Source organism: Callithrix jacchus, chromosome 21 (assembly GCF_049354715.1).
Source record: "Callithrix jacchus isolate 240 chromosome 21, calJac240_pri, whole genome shotgun sequence".
Lineage (NCBI taxonomy): Eukaryota > Metazoa > Chordata > Mammalia > Primates > Cebidae > Callithrix > Callithrix jacchus.
The window spans coordinates 18,987,675-19,005,283 of record NC_133522.1 but is presented as its reverse complement, the minus strand read 5'-3'; positions in this window follow the sequence as shown (position 1 = coordinate 19,005,283).

Here is a 17,609-nt window from a genome sequence, read left to right as displayed (position 1 = left end):
GGGTATGTACTCTATAGTGACTGTTGCTGGGTAAATAACTCTATATTGACTCTTGTTCGGTACATGCTCAACCATTACTGTTGTTCAGTAGGTGGCACTAGTTAATGACAGTTATTGGGTAGTGAGATTTATAGAGACCCTTGTTGAGCACTATAGAGTGCTACATAGTTAGTGTTATTGGGTAGAGAGCTCTATAGCAACTGTTGTTTGGTAGGTGCTGTACAGTGACAATTTTTGTGTAAGTGCTCTATAGTGACTGTTGTTGGGTGGAGTGCTCTATAGTGAGTGTTGTTGGTTAGGGTTATCTATACTGACTCTTGATGGGTAGGTGCTCTATAATGACTGTTTTGGGGTAGGTTTTTTATAGTGACTGTTGTTGGGTAGGTGCTCTATAATGACTGTTTTTGGGTGGGTGCTCAATAATGACTGTGGTTGAGTAGGGTGCTCTATAGTTACTGTTGATGGGTGGAGTGCAGTATAGTTACTGCTGTTTGATAGGGTGCTCTATAATGAAAGTAGCTGAATACGGCACTTTATAGTGACTATTGTTAAGTAGAGTGCTCTATGGTGATGCCAGACGGGTAGGGTGTTCTATAATAAATGTTGCTGCATAGGGTGATTTATACTGACTGTTGTTGCAAAGGGTACTCTATAGTGACTGTTGTTGGGTAGGGTGCTCTATAGTGACTGTTTTTGAGTAGGCGCTCTATAGTGACTGATGCTGAGTAGTGTGCTCTATAGCTTTTCAGTGGAATTGTCTACAGTGACTCTTCTTGGGTAGGTGCTTATAGTGACTGTTGTTGGTTGGGGTGCTCTGTAGTGACTGTTGTTTAGTAGGGTGCTCTCAATGTGACTATTGGTGGGTTGAGTTCTCTATAATGACCGTTGCTTAAAGTGCTCTACAGTGACTGTTTTTGCATAGGTGCTCTATACTGACTGTAGTTGAATGGAGTGCTCCATAGTAACTGTTGTTGGGTACATTGCTCTATACTGAATGTATTGTGAGATTTTTGGGTAGACTGCTTTATTGTGACTGTTGTTAGGTAGGTGCTCTATAGTGACTGTTGTTGGGTAGGGTAATCTATAGTGAGTGTTGGTAGCGTGTTCTATAGTACTTCTTGTTGGTTAGGCTGCTATATAGTGACTGTCGTTGGGTAGGGTTCTCTATAATGACTGTTGTTTGGTAGAGTGTTCTATAGTGACTGTTGGGTAGGTGCTTTTTAGTAATAATTGCTGTGTATGGTTATCTACACTGACTGTTCTTGGGTGGGGTGCTCTATAGTGACTGTTGCTGGGTAGAGTGCTCTATAGTGACTGTTGTGTAGGTGCTCTATAATGACTGTTGATGGGTAGGGTGCTCTATACTGACTGTGGTTGTGTAGAGTGCCATATGGGTGAGAGTTTTTGGGTGGAGTGCAGTATTGTGACTGTTGTTGTGTAGAGTGCTTTACACTGACTGTTGCTTGATGGGGTGTTCTGCAGTGAATGTTTTTGGGTAGAGTGCTTTATGATTGACTGTTGTTAAGTGCAGTGCTCTCTAGTGACTGTTGTTGGGTAGAGTGCATTATAGCGACTGTTGTAGGGTTGAGTGCTCTACAGTGACTGTTGTCGGGGAGGTTGCTCTATACTGAGTGTGGTTGTTTAGGTCATCTATAGTGACTGACATTAGGTAGGGTGCTCTATAGTGACTGTTTTTGGGTATGTGCTCTACAGTGACTGTTGCTTGAGGTGCTGTATATTAGGTGGTGTTTGGTAGTGTTCGCTATAATGACTGTTCTTGGTTGGAGTACTCTATAGTGTCTTTTGTTGAGTGGGATGTTCAATACTGACTGTTGGTTGTTACGGTGCCTTCTAGTGACTGCTTTTGGGTAGACTGCATTAGATAGTGACGGTTTGGGGGTAGGTTTTCTTGAGTGATTGCTGTTTCGTAGGGTACTCTATAGCGACTGTTGTTGAGTAGGTGCTCTAGAGTGACTGCTGTCGTGTGGGTTTCTCTATAGTGACTGTTGTTGGGCAGAGTGCTCTATAAGTGAATGTTGTTAGGTGGAGTGCTTTATAGTGACTATTTTGTAGAGTGATCCATAGTGACTATTTTTGGGTGGAGTGCTTTGTAGTAAATTTTGTTGTATAGGGTGCTCGATAGTAATTGTTGTTGGGTAGGGAATTTTAGATACTGACTGTTATTTTGTAGAGTGCTTTATAATGACTTTTGTTTGGTGGTGCTCTATAATGGCTTTTGTTTGGTGGAGTGACTGTTTTTGGAAATGGTTCTCTATAGTGACTTTTATTTGGTGGAGTGATCTATAGTGACTGTTGTTGGTTAGGGTGGTCTATAGTAACTGTTGTTGGGTATAGTGCTCTACAGTGACTGTTTTTGGGTAGGGGCTTCATAGTGACTGTTGGGTACTGTGCTCATAGTGACTCTTTGGATATGGTACTGTATAGTAACTTTTGTTGGGTAGAGTGCTCAATAGTTACTGTTCTTGGGTAGGTGCTTTATATTGATAGATATTGGGTAGATGCTCTATAGTGATGGTTGTTTGGTAGGTGCTCTATAATGACTGTTGGGTAGGTGATAAATACTGACTGTTGTTAGGTAGGATACTGTATGTTGACTGTTGATGGTAGAGTGCACTATAATGTCTGTTGTTAAGTAGGTGCTCTATATTGACCATTGCCGGGAAGGTGCTCAATACTGAATGTTGCTAGGTGGAGTGCTTCATAGTGACTGTTGTTTTGTATAGTGCTCTGAAGTGACTGATGTTGACAAAAGTGCTCAACAGTGACTGTTGTTGGGTAGAAGGCTCTATAGTGACTATTTTTGGGTAGAGTGTTTTATACTGACTGTTCCTGGGTAGAATGCTCTATGGTGACTGTTGTTGTGTAGAGTGCTCTATACTGACTGTTGTTGGGCAGAGGGCTCCACAGTAACGGTTGTTTGGTAGGGTGCTCTATACTGACTGTTGTTGGGTAGAGTACTCTATACTGTCTGTTCTTGGTTAGGTTGCTCTATTGTGACTGTTGTTGAATAGGTGCTCTATAGTTACTGTTGTTGAATAGTGTGCTTTATAGTAACTGTTGTTGGATACAGTGTTCTATAGTGATTGCTGTTGGGTATAGTACTCTATATTGACTGTTGTTGGGTAGGTGCTCTATACTATCTGTTGTTGGGTAGTTACTCTATAATGACTGTTTTGGGTAGGTGCTCTATAGTAACTGTGGTTGGGTAGGATGCGCTGTAGTAACTGTATTTGTGTGGAGAGCACTATAGTGTCTTTTGTTGTGTGGGTTGCTCAATACTGACTGTTTCCTGGTGTGGTGCTCTATAGTGACTGTTGTGGAGAAGGGTGCTCTAGATAGTGACTGTTGTTTGGTAGGTTCTCTATAGTGATTGTTGTTGGGTAAGGTGCTCTATGCTGTCTATTGAGTATGGTACTGTATAGTCTCTGTAGTTGGTTAGAGTGCTCTATAGTGACTGATGTTAATAAGGTTCTTTAACGTGACTCTTGTTAAGTAGGGTTCTCAATATTAAATGTATTTTAGTAGTGTTCTCTATAGTGACTGTTGTTGGGTAGAGGGCTCTATATTGACTGTTGTTTGATAGGGTGCTTTATACTGACTCTGGGTAGGGTGCATTACAGTGACTGTTGTTGAGTAAAGTGCCTTATACACACTGTTGTTTGACAGAGTACTCTACAGTAACTGTTCTTGTGTTGAGGCCTCTAAACTGACTCTTGTAGGGTGTGGTGCTCAGTGGTGACTGTTGCTTGGTAGGGTGCTCTATCATGACTGTTGCTGGATAGTGTACTCTCTAGTGGCTATTGTTTCGTAAAGTTCCCTATAGTCACTGTTGCTGGGTAGAATGCTCTGTAGTAACTGTTGCAGAATAGTGTGCTCTATAGTGACTGTTGTTGAAAGGCGAGCACTATATTGACTGTTGCTGGATAGACTGTTCTATGGTGACTGTTGTTTGGTAGGTCCTCTATAGTGACTGTTGATGTGTGGGGTGATCTATAGTGACTGCTCTTGTGTAGGGTGTTCTATAATAATGGTTTTTGCGTAGAGTGCTCTACAGTGAATGTTGTTGAGTAGGTGTTCAATACTTACTGTTTTTGAATAGGTGCTCTATAGTGACTGTTGGGTAAAAGCTCTACAGTGAGTGTGGTTAAGTAGGGTACTCTATCATGACTATTGTTTGGTATGGTGCTCTATGCTGACTGCTGTTGGGTAAAGTGCTGTATAGTGAATGTCGTTGGTTAGGTGCTCTTCAGTGACTGCTGTTTGGTAAGGTGCTCTATGCTCACTGTTTTTAAGTAGCGTGCTCTATTGTGACTGTTCTTGGGTAAGGTGCTCTATAGTGACTGTTGGATAGAGTGCTCTGTAGTGACTGTTGCTGAGTAGAGGGCTCTACAGTGACTGTGGTTGGATAAGTGCTTTATACTGACTCTTTTTGGGTAGGGTGCTATATACTGACTGTTGTTGGGTAGGTGCCCCATATTGACTGTTGTTGGTTAGGGTGTACTATTCTGACTTTTGTTGGGTAGGTGACCAATAGTGACTGTTGCTAAGTAGGGTGCTCCATAGTGACTGTTGTTGGGTGGGTGCTCTGTACTGACTCTAGTTGTGTAGAGTGCTTTATAGTGACTGTTTTTGAATGCTTACTATATAGTGACTGTTGTTTGATAGGTGCTCTATAGTTACTGATGTTGGGTAGTGTACTCTATAGTGACTGTTGTTAAGTGGAGTTCTCCATAGTTACTGTTTTTGTGTAGGGTGCTCTATAGTGATTTTTGCTGGGTAGGGTGATCAATTGTGACTGACATAAGGTAGAGTGCTCTATAGAGACTGTTGCTGCGTAGGGTAATCTGTTGTGACAGTTCCTGAGTAGGGTGCTTTATAGTTACTATTGTTGGGTAGAACCTCTATAGTGAATTTTGTTGAGTAGGGTGCTCTCTAATGACTGTTGTTAAATGAGGTGCTTTATAGTGACCATTGCAGCGTAGAATACTCTATACTTACTGTTGTTGGGGAGGTGCTCTATTGTGACTGTTGCTGGGTAGGGTGCTTTATAGTGACCATTTTGGGGTAGGTGCTGTGTAGTGACTGTAGTTGGGTATAGTGCTCTGTAGTGACTGTTGCTAAGTAGGGAGCTTTATAGTGATTGTGGTTGGCAAGAGTGCTCTACAGTGACAGTTGTTGGGTAGGGTGCTTTATTGTAAATGTTGTTTAGTAGGTAGTTGGGTGAAGTGCCCTTATTAAGTGGGGTGCTCTATGGTTACTGTTGTTGTGTAGGGTGCTTTATAGTGTCTGTTGTTGATTAGGTGCTTTATAGTTACTATTTTTGGTAGGTGTTCTATAGTGACTGTTGTTGGGTAGGTGCTTTATAGTAACTGTTGTTGGGTAGGGTGCTCTATGGTGACTGTTATTTTCTAAGGCGCTCTATAGTAAATGTTGTTGGTTAGTTGATCTATAGTGACTGTTCTTGGGTAGGTTCTGTATAGTGACTGTTGTTGGGTATGGTGCTCTACGCTGACTGTTGTTGGGTAGGCGCTCTATAGTGACTGTTGTTTTGTAGAATGCTCTGTAGTGACAGTTGTTGCATATGCTGCTCTATAGTTACTGTTGTTGGGTGGCATGCTCTATAGTGACTGTTGTTCGGTCAGGTGCTCTATAGTGACTTTTTTTGGGTAGAGTGTTTTATAATGACTGTTGCTAAGTAGAAATCTTTACAGTGACTTTTGTTGTTTAGGTTATCAACAGTGACTGTTGTCTGGTAGCTTGCTCTATAGTGACTCTTTTTGGGTGCAGTGCTCTATAGTGACTGATGTTTCATAGGGTGCTCTATAATGAATGTTGCTAGGTAGAATGCTCTTTTTTGACTGATGATATTTAGAGTGAACTATAGTGAGTGTTGCTGGGTAGGGTGCTCTATAGACATTGTGCTTAGTAAGGTGCTTTGTCGTGGCTGTTGGTTGGGTAGAATCCTCTATAGTGACTGTTGTTTGGTAAGGTACTGTATAATGACTGTTGTTGAATAGAGTGCTCTACAGTCTTTGTTGCTGGGTAGGGTGCTCTATAATCACCGTTGCTGGTTAGGGTGCTACATAGTTACTGTTTTGGGTTAGAATCCTATATAACTGTTGTTTGGTAGGTGCTCTATAGTTACTGTTCCTGGGTAGGTGATCTATACTGACTGTTGTTGGGCAAAATGCTTTATACTGTCTTTTGCTGGTTGGGTGCTTTATAGTTACCATTGTTGGATAGGTGCTCTATAGTGACTGTTGTTGGGTAGTGAACTTTATAATGACTGTTATTTGTTGAAGTTTTTTTGAGACTGTTTTTGTGAAGGGGGATCCATAGTGATTGATGCTGGGTAGGGTGATCTATTGTAATTGACTTTGAATAGAGTACTCTAGTGAGTGTTGCTGCATAGGGTGCTTTATTGTGACTGTTGCTGTTCATTGTGCTCTATAGTGACTGTTGTTAGGTAGGGTGTTCTATAGTGACTGTTGTTGGGTAGTGTGCTCTATAGTGACTGCTTTTGGGTAAGTAGCCTATAGTTACTGTTGCTGGGTAGGATAATCTATAGTGACTGTTGTTAAGTGTGGTTCTCTTTAGTGACTGTTGCTGGGTAGGGTGCTCTATAGTGAATGTTTTTCGATGGATTCTGTATTGTGACTGTTGTTGGTAGGGTGCTCTGAAATGACGGTTGTTGTGTAGGTGCTCTATACTGACTTTTACTTCATACGGTGCTCTATATTGACTGTTGGTGGGTAGTGTGCTGTATGGTGACTGTTACTGAGTAGGGTGCTCTACAGTGACTGTTACTGGGAAGGGTGCTCTTTAGTGACTACAGTTGGGTAGCTGCTCTATTGTCACTGTTGGTTAGGTGCTCTATAGTGACTGTTGAAGGGTAGAACACTCTATAGTGACTGTTGTGTAAAGTTCTCTACAGTAACTGTTGCTGGGTAGGGTGTTCTATAGTGACTGTTCTTGACAAAAGTGCTCCACGGTAACTGTTGTTGGGTATAGGGCTCTATAGTGACCATTGTGGAGTAGGTGCTCTATACTGAATGTTGTTGCAGAGGGTACACTGTAGTAACCTTTGTTGGGTAGGGTGCTTTGTAGTGAATAATTTTGGGCGGGGTGCAGAATTGTGACTGTTTTTGGGTAGGGTGCTCTATAGGTGACTGTTGTTGGGTGGAGTGATTCAAAAATACTATTGTGTATAGGGCTCTATGGTAACTATTTTTGGTTAGAATGTCCTATACTGACTGTTGATGTGCAGGTTCTTTATAGTGACTGTTTATGGGTAGTTTGTTTTATAGTGACTGTTCTTAAGTAGGTGCTCTGTAGTGACTGTTGTTGGGTAGGGTGCTCTATAGGGCCTGTTGTTGTATAGGTGCTCAACAGTGTCTGTTGTGTAGGTGTTCTATAGTGACTATTGCTGGATAATGTGCTCTATAGTGACTGTCGTTAGGTGTATTGCTCCATACTGACTGTTGCTGGGTGAAGTGCTCTGGAGTGAATGTGGTTTGGTAGGTACTCTTTAGTGACTGTTGTTGAGTGGGGTGCTCTATCGTGACTGTTGTTGACAAGGGTGCTTTATAATGAGTTTTTATGAAGGGTGCTCTATAGTGCCTTTGTTGGGTAGTGTTCTCTATAGTGACTGTTGTTGTGTACAGTGCTCTATAGTGACTGTTTTTGAATAGAGGGCTCTATACTGACTGTTGATTGGTAGCGAACTCTATAGTGACTGTTGTTTGGTAGGGTTTTTTATACTGAATATTGTTGAGTAGGTGCTCTATAGTTACTGATTCTGGGTAGGTGCTCTATAGTGACAGTTGTTGGTAGGTTGCTATATACTGACTGTTTTTGTGTATGCTGTTGTAGTGACTATTGCTTGGTAGGTTGCTCTACATTAATGGCTGTTAGCCTGGTGATCTATCGTGACAGTTGCTGGGTAGGGTGCTCTATACTGACTTTGTTGATTGGGTTGCTCTATGCTAACTGTTGCTGAGTAGAGTATTCAATAGTGACTGTTTTTGGGTAGCTGCTTTATAATGACTGTTCCTGGGTAATGTGTTTATACTGACTGTTTTTAGGTAGATTCTCTACAATGACTACTGTAGGGTAGGTCTTCTATAGTGACTGTTGTTAGGTAGGTTTCTCATAGTGACTTTTGTTGGATCGGTAATCTATAGTAACTGTTGTTGGGTAGAGTTCACTAGAGTGACTGCTGTTGGGTGGAGTGCTTTATAGGTGATTGATTTTGGGTAGCATTCTCTATAGTGCCTGTAGTTGTGTAGAGTGCTCTATAGTGACTGTTTTTGGGTAGAGTGCTCCAGAGTGAGTGTTGTTGGGTAATGTGCTCTATACTGACTGTTGTTGGGTAGGTTCTTTATCGTTACTATTGTTGGGTAGAATGCTTATAGTGAGTGTTGGGTATGGTGCTCTATAGTAACTGTTGTTGGATTGAGTGCACTATGGTGACTGTATATTGGTAGGTGCTCTATAGTAATGGTTGTTGGTTAGGTGCTCTATACTAACTATTGCTGTGTGGGGTGCTCTATAGTGACTGTTGTGGTTAGGGAGATGTATGGACATGGTTGCTGGGTGGAGTGCTCTATAGTGACTGACATTGCTTACATTCTCTATAGTGACTGTGACTGGTTAGTGTGCTCTATAGTGACTGTTGTTGTGTAGGTTCTCTATAATGACTATTGTTGGGTGGGTGCTCTACAGTGACTATTTTTGGTTTGAGTGTTTATAGGTGACTATTGTTGGGTAACATGTTCTATAGTGACTGTTGTTTGGTATGGTGCTTTATAAAGACTGTTGCTGGGTAGAGTGCTGTATAGTGACTCTTGGTAGGGTGCTCTATAGTGACTGTTGTTTGATAGGGTGCTCTATAGTGACTGTTTCTTAGTAGGGAACTCTATAGTGACTGTTGTTGAGTAAAGTTTTCTATAGTGACTGTTGCTGGGTAAAGTGCTCTATTGTGACTATTCCCTGGTAGGGTGCTCTATAGTGACTACTGTTAAATACATGCTCTATAGTGACTCTTGCTTGCTAGGGTGCTTTAAAGTGACTGATTTGGGGTAGGTGCTGTATAATTACTGTAGTTGGTAAAATTTCCTAAACTGACAGTTGTTTTGTAGGTGCTCTACATTTACTGTTGCTGGGTAGGGTGCTCTATAGGGATGGTTGTTGGGTAAAGTACTTTATCTTGACTGTTGCTTGGTAGGGTGCTCTATAGTGGCTGTTGCTGAAAAATGGGCTCTTTGGTGATTTGTTGGGTAGGAGCTCTATAGTGACGGTTGTTAGGTGCGGTGTTCTATAGTGACTGTTGTTGGGTCTGTGCTCTATAGTGACTGTTACTCTGTAGGATACTCTATAATGACTGTTGTTATGTAGAGTGCTTTATATAGTGACTGTTCCTGGGTCGAGTGCTCTATAGTGACTGTTGTTGTGTGGGGTTCCTTATAGTTACTGTTGTTGAATATGTGCTCTGTACTCACTGTTGTTTGGTAGGGTGCTCCATAGAGCCTGTTTTTTGGTATGGTGCTCTATACTGACTGTTGAAATGGGTTGGGCTCTATAGTAACTGTTGTTGGGGAGAGTGCTCTGGATAATGACTGTTGTTGGGTAAAGTGCTCTATAGTTACAGTTGTTGGGTAGAGTGCTTTATAGTTACTTTTCTTGGGTATGGTGCTTTATAGTGACTGTTGATGGATAGGGTGCTGTATAGTGACTGTTGTTGCATAGGTACTGTATACTGACTGCTGTTTGGTAGGAGCTCTATCATGCAGTTGTTGGGTATGGTGCTGTATAGGGACTGCTGTTGGGTAAAGTGCTCTATAGTGATTGTTGTTGGGTAGGGTGCTCTTTAGTGAGTACTGTTGGGTATGTGCTCTATAATGACAGTTGTTTAGTGGGGTGCTCTACTTTGAATGTTGTTGTGTAGGTGCTCTATAGTAACTCTTGATGGGTAGGATAATCTATAATGACTCTTTTTGGGTAGAGCGCTCTATAATGACAGTGGCCGGGTACAAAGCTGTATAGTGACTGTTGCTATGTAGGGTATGCTACAGTGATTGTTTTTGAGTGGGGTGCTTTATAGAGACTGTTGTTGGGTCGGTGCTCTATAGTTACAGTTTTTCTGTAGAAAACTCTATAGAGTCTGTTGTTGGGTATGTTGCACTATAGTGACTTGTGTTTGGTAGAATTCCCTCTAGAGACTGTTTTAAGGGTAGGGTGCTCTATAGTGATTGTTGTTGGGTAGGCGCTCTGCAGTGAATTTTGTTGAGTAGGGTATTTTAAAATACTTACCCAACAGCAGACACTATAGAGCACCCTACCCAAAAACAGTCAGTATAAAGCACTTATTCAACAACAGTCACTATAGAGCACTCTACCCAACAAAACTCATTTATACAGCAGTGCACCCAATAACAGTCAGTACAGAGCACCCTACCCAGCAGTAGTAACTACAGAGCACCTACCCAATGATAGTCGCTATAAATCATCATACCCAACAACACTCAGTATAAAGCACCGTACCCAAAACAGTCAGTAAAAAGCACTCTACCAAACAACAGTCAGTATAGAGCACCCTACCAAAAAATGTCACTATAGAGGATGTATACAAAAAAAAGTTACTGTAGAGCCCTCAACCCACCAACAGTCACCATAGAGCACTGTACACAACAATAGTCTGTATAAAGCATACTGCCAAAGAGCAGTCAGTATAGAGCACGATACCCAAAAACAGGCACTATAGAGCACCATGATCAATAACAGTCACTGCAGAGCGCCTACCCAACAAGAGTCACTATAGGATCCTATACTTGACAACAGTCCCTATAAAGCACTCTACACAACAGCAGTAACTATAAAGCTCCCTACCCAAAAACAATTACTATATAGAGGTCTCTATGCAACGAGAGTCACTATAGAGCACTTCACCTAAAACAGTCACTATAGAGCACTCTACTCAACAATAATAAATATGGAAAACCTACCCAACAACTATCACTATTTAGAGAACTCCACCCAACAAGAGTCAGTATAGAGCACCATACTCAACAACAGTAACTATAGAGCACCCTCCACAACAACAGTCACTATACAACATTTCACCCAATAACAGTCCCTATAGAACACTGACAAAACTAAAGTCACTATAGAGCCCTCTATGAAACAACAGTCACCATAGAACACCCTACCCAAGAATAGTTACTATAGAGCACTCTACCCAACAACAGTCACTATAGAACATCCTACCCAACAACAGTCACTATAGAGCACTGCACTCAACAAAAGTCACTATTGAGCACCCTGCCAAACCAGTCACTATAGAGCACTCTACCCAACAATAGTCACTATAGAGCACCCTACTGAACAAAAGTTACTATAGAGCACCTCTCCAAACAACAGTCACTATAGAATACCTACCAAAAAACTTTAAATGTAGAGCACTTTACCCATCAATAGTCAATATAGAGCACCATACATTACAACAGTCTTTATAGAGCACCTCACAAGTAATAGTCGCTATCTAACATCCTACCCAAAAACAGCCACTATAGAGCTCCTACCCAATAACAGTCACTATGGAGAACCTACCCATCAACAGTCACTATTAAGCCCTCTAACAATAACCAATAACAGTCACTATACAGCACTCTACCCAGAAATAGTCACTATAAAGCCCCTACCCAACACCAGTCACAATAGAGCCTGGTACCCAGCAACAGTCACTATAGAACACCTACCCAACGACAGTCACTATAGTGCACTTTTCCCAACAAGTCAATATAGAGCACCTACTGAACAACAGTCACTTTAGAACACTCTGCCCAACAACAGTTACATAAGAGCACTTTATGCAATAGTCACTATACAACTCTCCACACAACAGTCACCTATACAGCACTCTAACTAGCAACAGTCACTATAGAGCACCCCACCGAACAACAGTCACTGTAGAACACCCTACACAACAGTCACTATGGAGCATGATATTCAACAGCAATAACTATAGAGCATTTTTCTAACAACAGTCAGAATGCATAGAACTCTATGCAACAACTGTCACCATAAAATACTTCACCAAGCAACAGTCAGTATTGAGCACTCCACCCAACAACAGACCCTATATAGCACTCCACCCAGCAACATTCAGTATAGTGCACCCTACCCAACAGCAGTTACTATAGAGCAACCTAACCCACAACTGTCAATATAGAGAACCTACCCAACATCACTCATTATAGCGCACCTACCCAACAACAGTCACTATAGGTCACCTACCAAACAACAGTCACTATGGAGCACTCTACCCAACAACAGTCTCAATAGAGCACCATACTCAACAGCAGTCACTATAGATAACCTATGGAACAACAGTCAGTATAGAGCAAGCAACCCAAAATATTACTGTAGAGCACTTTCCCCAAAATGAGTCACTGAAGAGCACTCTACACAACAAGAATCTCTATAGAACACCCCACCCAATAATAGTCAATTATAGAGCACTCTATCAAAAAACAGACACCATAGAGCACCCCACCCAACAACAGTCACTATAGAGCAACCAACCCATCAACCGTCGGTACAGAGCATCTATTCAACAGTAGTCACTATAGAGCACCCTTTACAGCAACAGTCACTATAGAGCACCTACCCAACAACAGTCACAATAGAGCACCCTACACAACAACAGTCACTAATGAGCACCTATTCAACAATAGTTACTATAGATAACCATACCCAAAAACAGTCACTATAAAGCACTCTATCCAGCAACAGTCACTATAGAGAATGCTACCCAGCCACAGTCATTAAAAAGCACCCTCTGCAGCAACACTCAGTATAGAGCACTCTACCGAACAACAATCGCTATAGAACATAGTACCCAACAATAGTCACTATGGAGCACACTATTTAACAAAAGTCACTATAGAGCACCTTCCCATCAACAGTCGCTATAGGGCCTTCCACCCAACAACAGTCACCATACAGTGCTATACACAGCAACAGTCACTCTGGAGCACTTCACCCAGCAACAGTCACTATAGAGAAACCTAAGCAACAACAGTCACTTTAGAGCATCTATGCAACCAGAGTCACTATAGAGCACACTACCCAGCAAGTCACTATAGAGCATCTCACCCAACCACAGTCAGTATAAAGAACCCTACCCAGCAACAGTCACCATAAAACACACTACCCATAAACAGTCACTATAGAGCACCCTACCCAGCAACAGTCAGTATAAAGCACTCCACCCAACAACAGACACTATTGAGAACCTACACAACAACAGACACTATAGAGAACCTACACAACAACAGTCACTATAGAGCAACTATACAACAGCATTAACTATAGAGCACTCTACCAAACAACAAACACTATAGCGCACCTACAGGACAACAAACACTATAGAGCATCTTACCAAAAAACAGTCATTATAGAGCACCCCACAACAAAAGTCAATATAGAGCCCCCTACCCAACAACAGTCACTATAGAGCATTCTGCTAAAGAACAGGAACTATTGAGCACCATACCCAAAATCAGTCACTATAGAGCACCCACCCAACAACAGTCACTATACAGCACTCCACCCAACCACAGTCACCTGTAGAGCACTCTACCCAACAATAGTCCCTCTAGAGCACTCTTCACAACAGATACTATAACGCACTCCACCCAACATCAGTCAACTATAAAGCACCTACCCAACATAAGTCACTATAGAGCACTCTACACAGCCACAGTTACTATACAGCACTGCATCCAACAACAGTCACTGTAACCACCATATTCAACAGTCACTATAGTGCGCTTAACCAACAACAGTCACAGTAGAGCACCTACCCAACAACAGTCAGAATTGATCACCATTTTAACAACAATCACTATAGAGCACCCGACCCACAAGCATCAGTATAGAGAATTCCATTCAACCACAGTAACTATAGTTCACCATACCCAATACCAGACTCTGTACAGCATTCTACCAAACAACAGTCACTACAGAATACCTACCTAACCACAGTCACTATAAAGCACCCCACCCAACAACCGTCACTATAGAGTACCTATTCAACAACAGTCAGTATAGAGCACTCTATAGGCAACACTCATTATTGAGCACTCTAACCAGAAACAGTCACTAAAGAGCTCCCTACCCAATAACAATCATTATAAAGCACGCTACCCACCAATAGTCACTATAGAGCACCCTACCCAAAAAGAGTCACTATCTAGAGCAATCTAATCCACAACAGTCCCTATAGAAAACTCTAATCAACAACAGTCACTACAGAGCACCATACAAAACAGCAGACTCTATAGAGCATTCTATTACAAAACAATCAAGATAGAGCACCTACCCAACAACAGTAACTATAAAGCAGCAACACAGCAACAGTCACTATAGAATACCTACCCAACCACAGTCATTATTGAGCACTCTACCCACCATCAGTCAACATAGAACACTCCAACAAACAAAAGTCACTATAGATTACCCTACACAAATAAAGATACTATAGAGCACACTACCCAATAACAGTCACTATGCAGCACCTACCCAAAGACAGTCACTATAGAGCATGCCACCAAACAACAGTCACTATAGAGGACCTACTCAGGAACAGTCATTATTAAGCACTCTATGTAGCAACAGTAACTACAGTGCACCCACTCAGCAACAGTCAGTATGGAGCACCCTACCAACAACAGACAGTATTAAACATCATACCCAGGCACAGTCACTACAGAGCACTCTACCCAAAAGCAGTCACTATAGAGCACCTTACCCAATAACAGTCACTATAAAGCACTCCATTCAACGAGAGTAAATATAAAGCACCCTACACAAAAAGAGTCACGATAGAGCCCCTACCCAACTCTAGTCACTATAAAGCAACAACCCACCAACAGTCACTATAGATTAGCTACCCAACAACAGTCAATAAAGAGCCCCATACTTAATAACAGTCACTAAAGAGCACGTCACCCATCAAGATTCAATATAGAGTACATTATTTAGCAACAGTTACTATAGAGTACTCTACCCAGCCAAAGTCACTATAGAGCACTCTACCCAACGTCAGCCACTCTAGAGAATCCTACTCATCAAGAGTCACTATAGCACACCTGCCCAACAACAGTCATTATAGAACCCCACCCAACAACAGTCATTATAGAGCATCTATCCAACAGTAGTCATCAAAGAGCACCCTACCCAGCAACAGTCACCATAGGGCACCATACCTAGGAAGTCACAATAGAGCACTCTACCCAAAAACAGTCACTAAAAATCACCCCATTAAACCACAGTTACTATATAGCACCTACAAAACAGAAGTTACAAACGGGCACCCTATGCAGCAACAGTCACTGTGGAGCACCATATTCAGTAATAGTCACTATAAAAGACTCTACACAACCACAGTCACTATATAGCACCATACCCAGTAATAGTCACTATAGAGCACCTACCCACTAACTGTCAATTTAGAGCACCCTAACAAGAACAGTCACTATACAGCACCTACGCAAAAACAGTCAATATAGAGCAGCCTACCCAGCAACAGTCAGTATAGAGTACCCTACCCAGCAACTGTCACAATATAGCACTCTACCAAGTAACAGTCACTATGGACAACCCCACCCAACAAGAGTCAGTATAAAGCATTCTACCCAGCAACAGTCACTATAGAGCACCCTTCACAACAACAGACAGTATAGAGCATTCTACCAGCAAGAGTCCCTATAGAGCACTCTAACCAGCAATGATCATTATAGAGGACCATACCCAACAACAGTCACTAAAGAGAACCCTACACAGCAAGTCAGTATGAAGCAATATACCAAAAACAGTAACCTATAGAGCACTATAACCAACAGTCACTATAGAAAACCCTACCCAGCAACAGTAACTGTAGAGCGCCCTACCAACAACAGTCACTATAGAGCAACCTACAAACAACAGTCACTACATAGCAGCTTACAAACAACTGTCACTCTAGAGCACCCTATGCAACAACAGTCACTGTGAAGCACCTACTTAATGTCAGTCACTATAGAGCACCTATGCAACAAACATCAGTATAAAGAACCTACCCAGCAACAGTCAGTATAGAGAACCTCACCGACAACATTCACTATAGAGTACTCTACCGAACAACAGTCACTATAGAGCACCGTACCCAACAACAGTCAGTATAGAGCACCTATGCAACAACAGTCACTATAAAGCACCTACCCCAAAACAGAAACTATAGAGCACCTTCTCAACAACAGCAACAATAGTGCACTCCACCAAACAACAATCACTATAGAGTACCTAATCAAGAACAGTCACTATAGAGCACTCTACCTAGCAACAGACACTATTAGAGTACCCCACTAAGCAACAGTCAACATAGAGCACCCTGCCAACCAGTCACTATAGAGCACCCTACCTAACAACAGTCACTATAGAGCACCTTCGAACAACAGTCACTACACAGCACCTTACACAACAGTCACTATACAGCACCTACGATATTATACTCAGTATAGAGCAACCAACTCAACAACAATCAAAAATCTGTATAGAGCACCTTCCCTACAAAAGTCACTATAGAGCTCTCTACCCGTCAAGTGTCACTATACAGAACTCTACCCAAGAACAGTCACTATAATACATCCTTCACAGAGACTCACTATAAAGCACCCTACTCAACAACAATTACTATAGAGCACCCTACGAAATAACAGTCAATATAGAACAACCTTTCAACAACACACACTATACAGGACCAATCATAAAACAGTCGCTATAGAGCACCCCACCCAAAAGAGTTACCATAGGGTACAAACTCAGGTTTAGTCATTATAGAGCAGTCTACCTAGCAACAGTCACTATAGAGCACCCAACCCTGAAACAGTAGCTATAGAGCACTTAACACAACAAAAGTCACTATGGAGCACCCCACCAACAGTCACTATACAGCACCTACCCAAAAACAGTCACTATAAAGCACCATACCCAGCAACACTCAGTATCAAGCACCCTACCCAGCAACAGTCACTATAGAGAACCCTACCCCACAACAGTTACTATAAAGCACTCTACCCAACAACAGTCACCTATAGAGCACTGAACCCCAAAACAGTCACTATAGAGCACCCTATCCAACAACAGTCACTATAGAGGACCCTACCCAACAACAGTCACAATAAATAACCAAACCCAGCAACAGTCAAAATACAGCATCCTACGCAACAACAGCCACATTAGAGAACTCCACCCAGCAACAGTCACTACAGAGTATACTACCAAATAACAGTCACAATAGAGCACGTGTCCAACATCAGTCAGTATAAAGCAACCACCCAACAACAGTCACTCTAAAGCACCCTACCCAAAAACAGTCAGTACAGAGCAGCTACCCAGCAACAGTCACTATAGAGCACCCTACCCAGCACCAGTCACCATGCAGCACCTACACAGCAACCGTCAGTTTAGAACACCCCACCAAAAACAGAAACTATACAGCACATACCCAAAAACATTCACTATACAGCATCTTACCCAGCAACAGT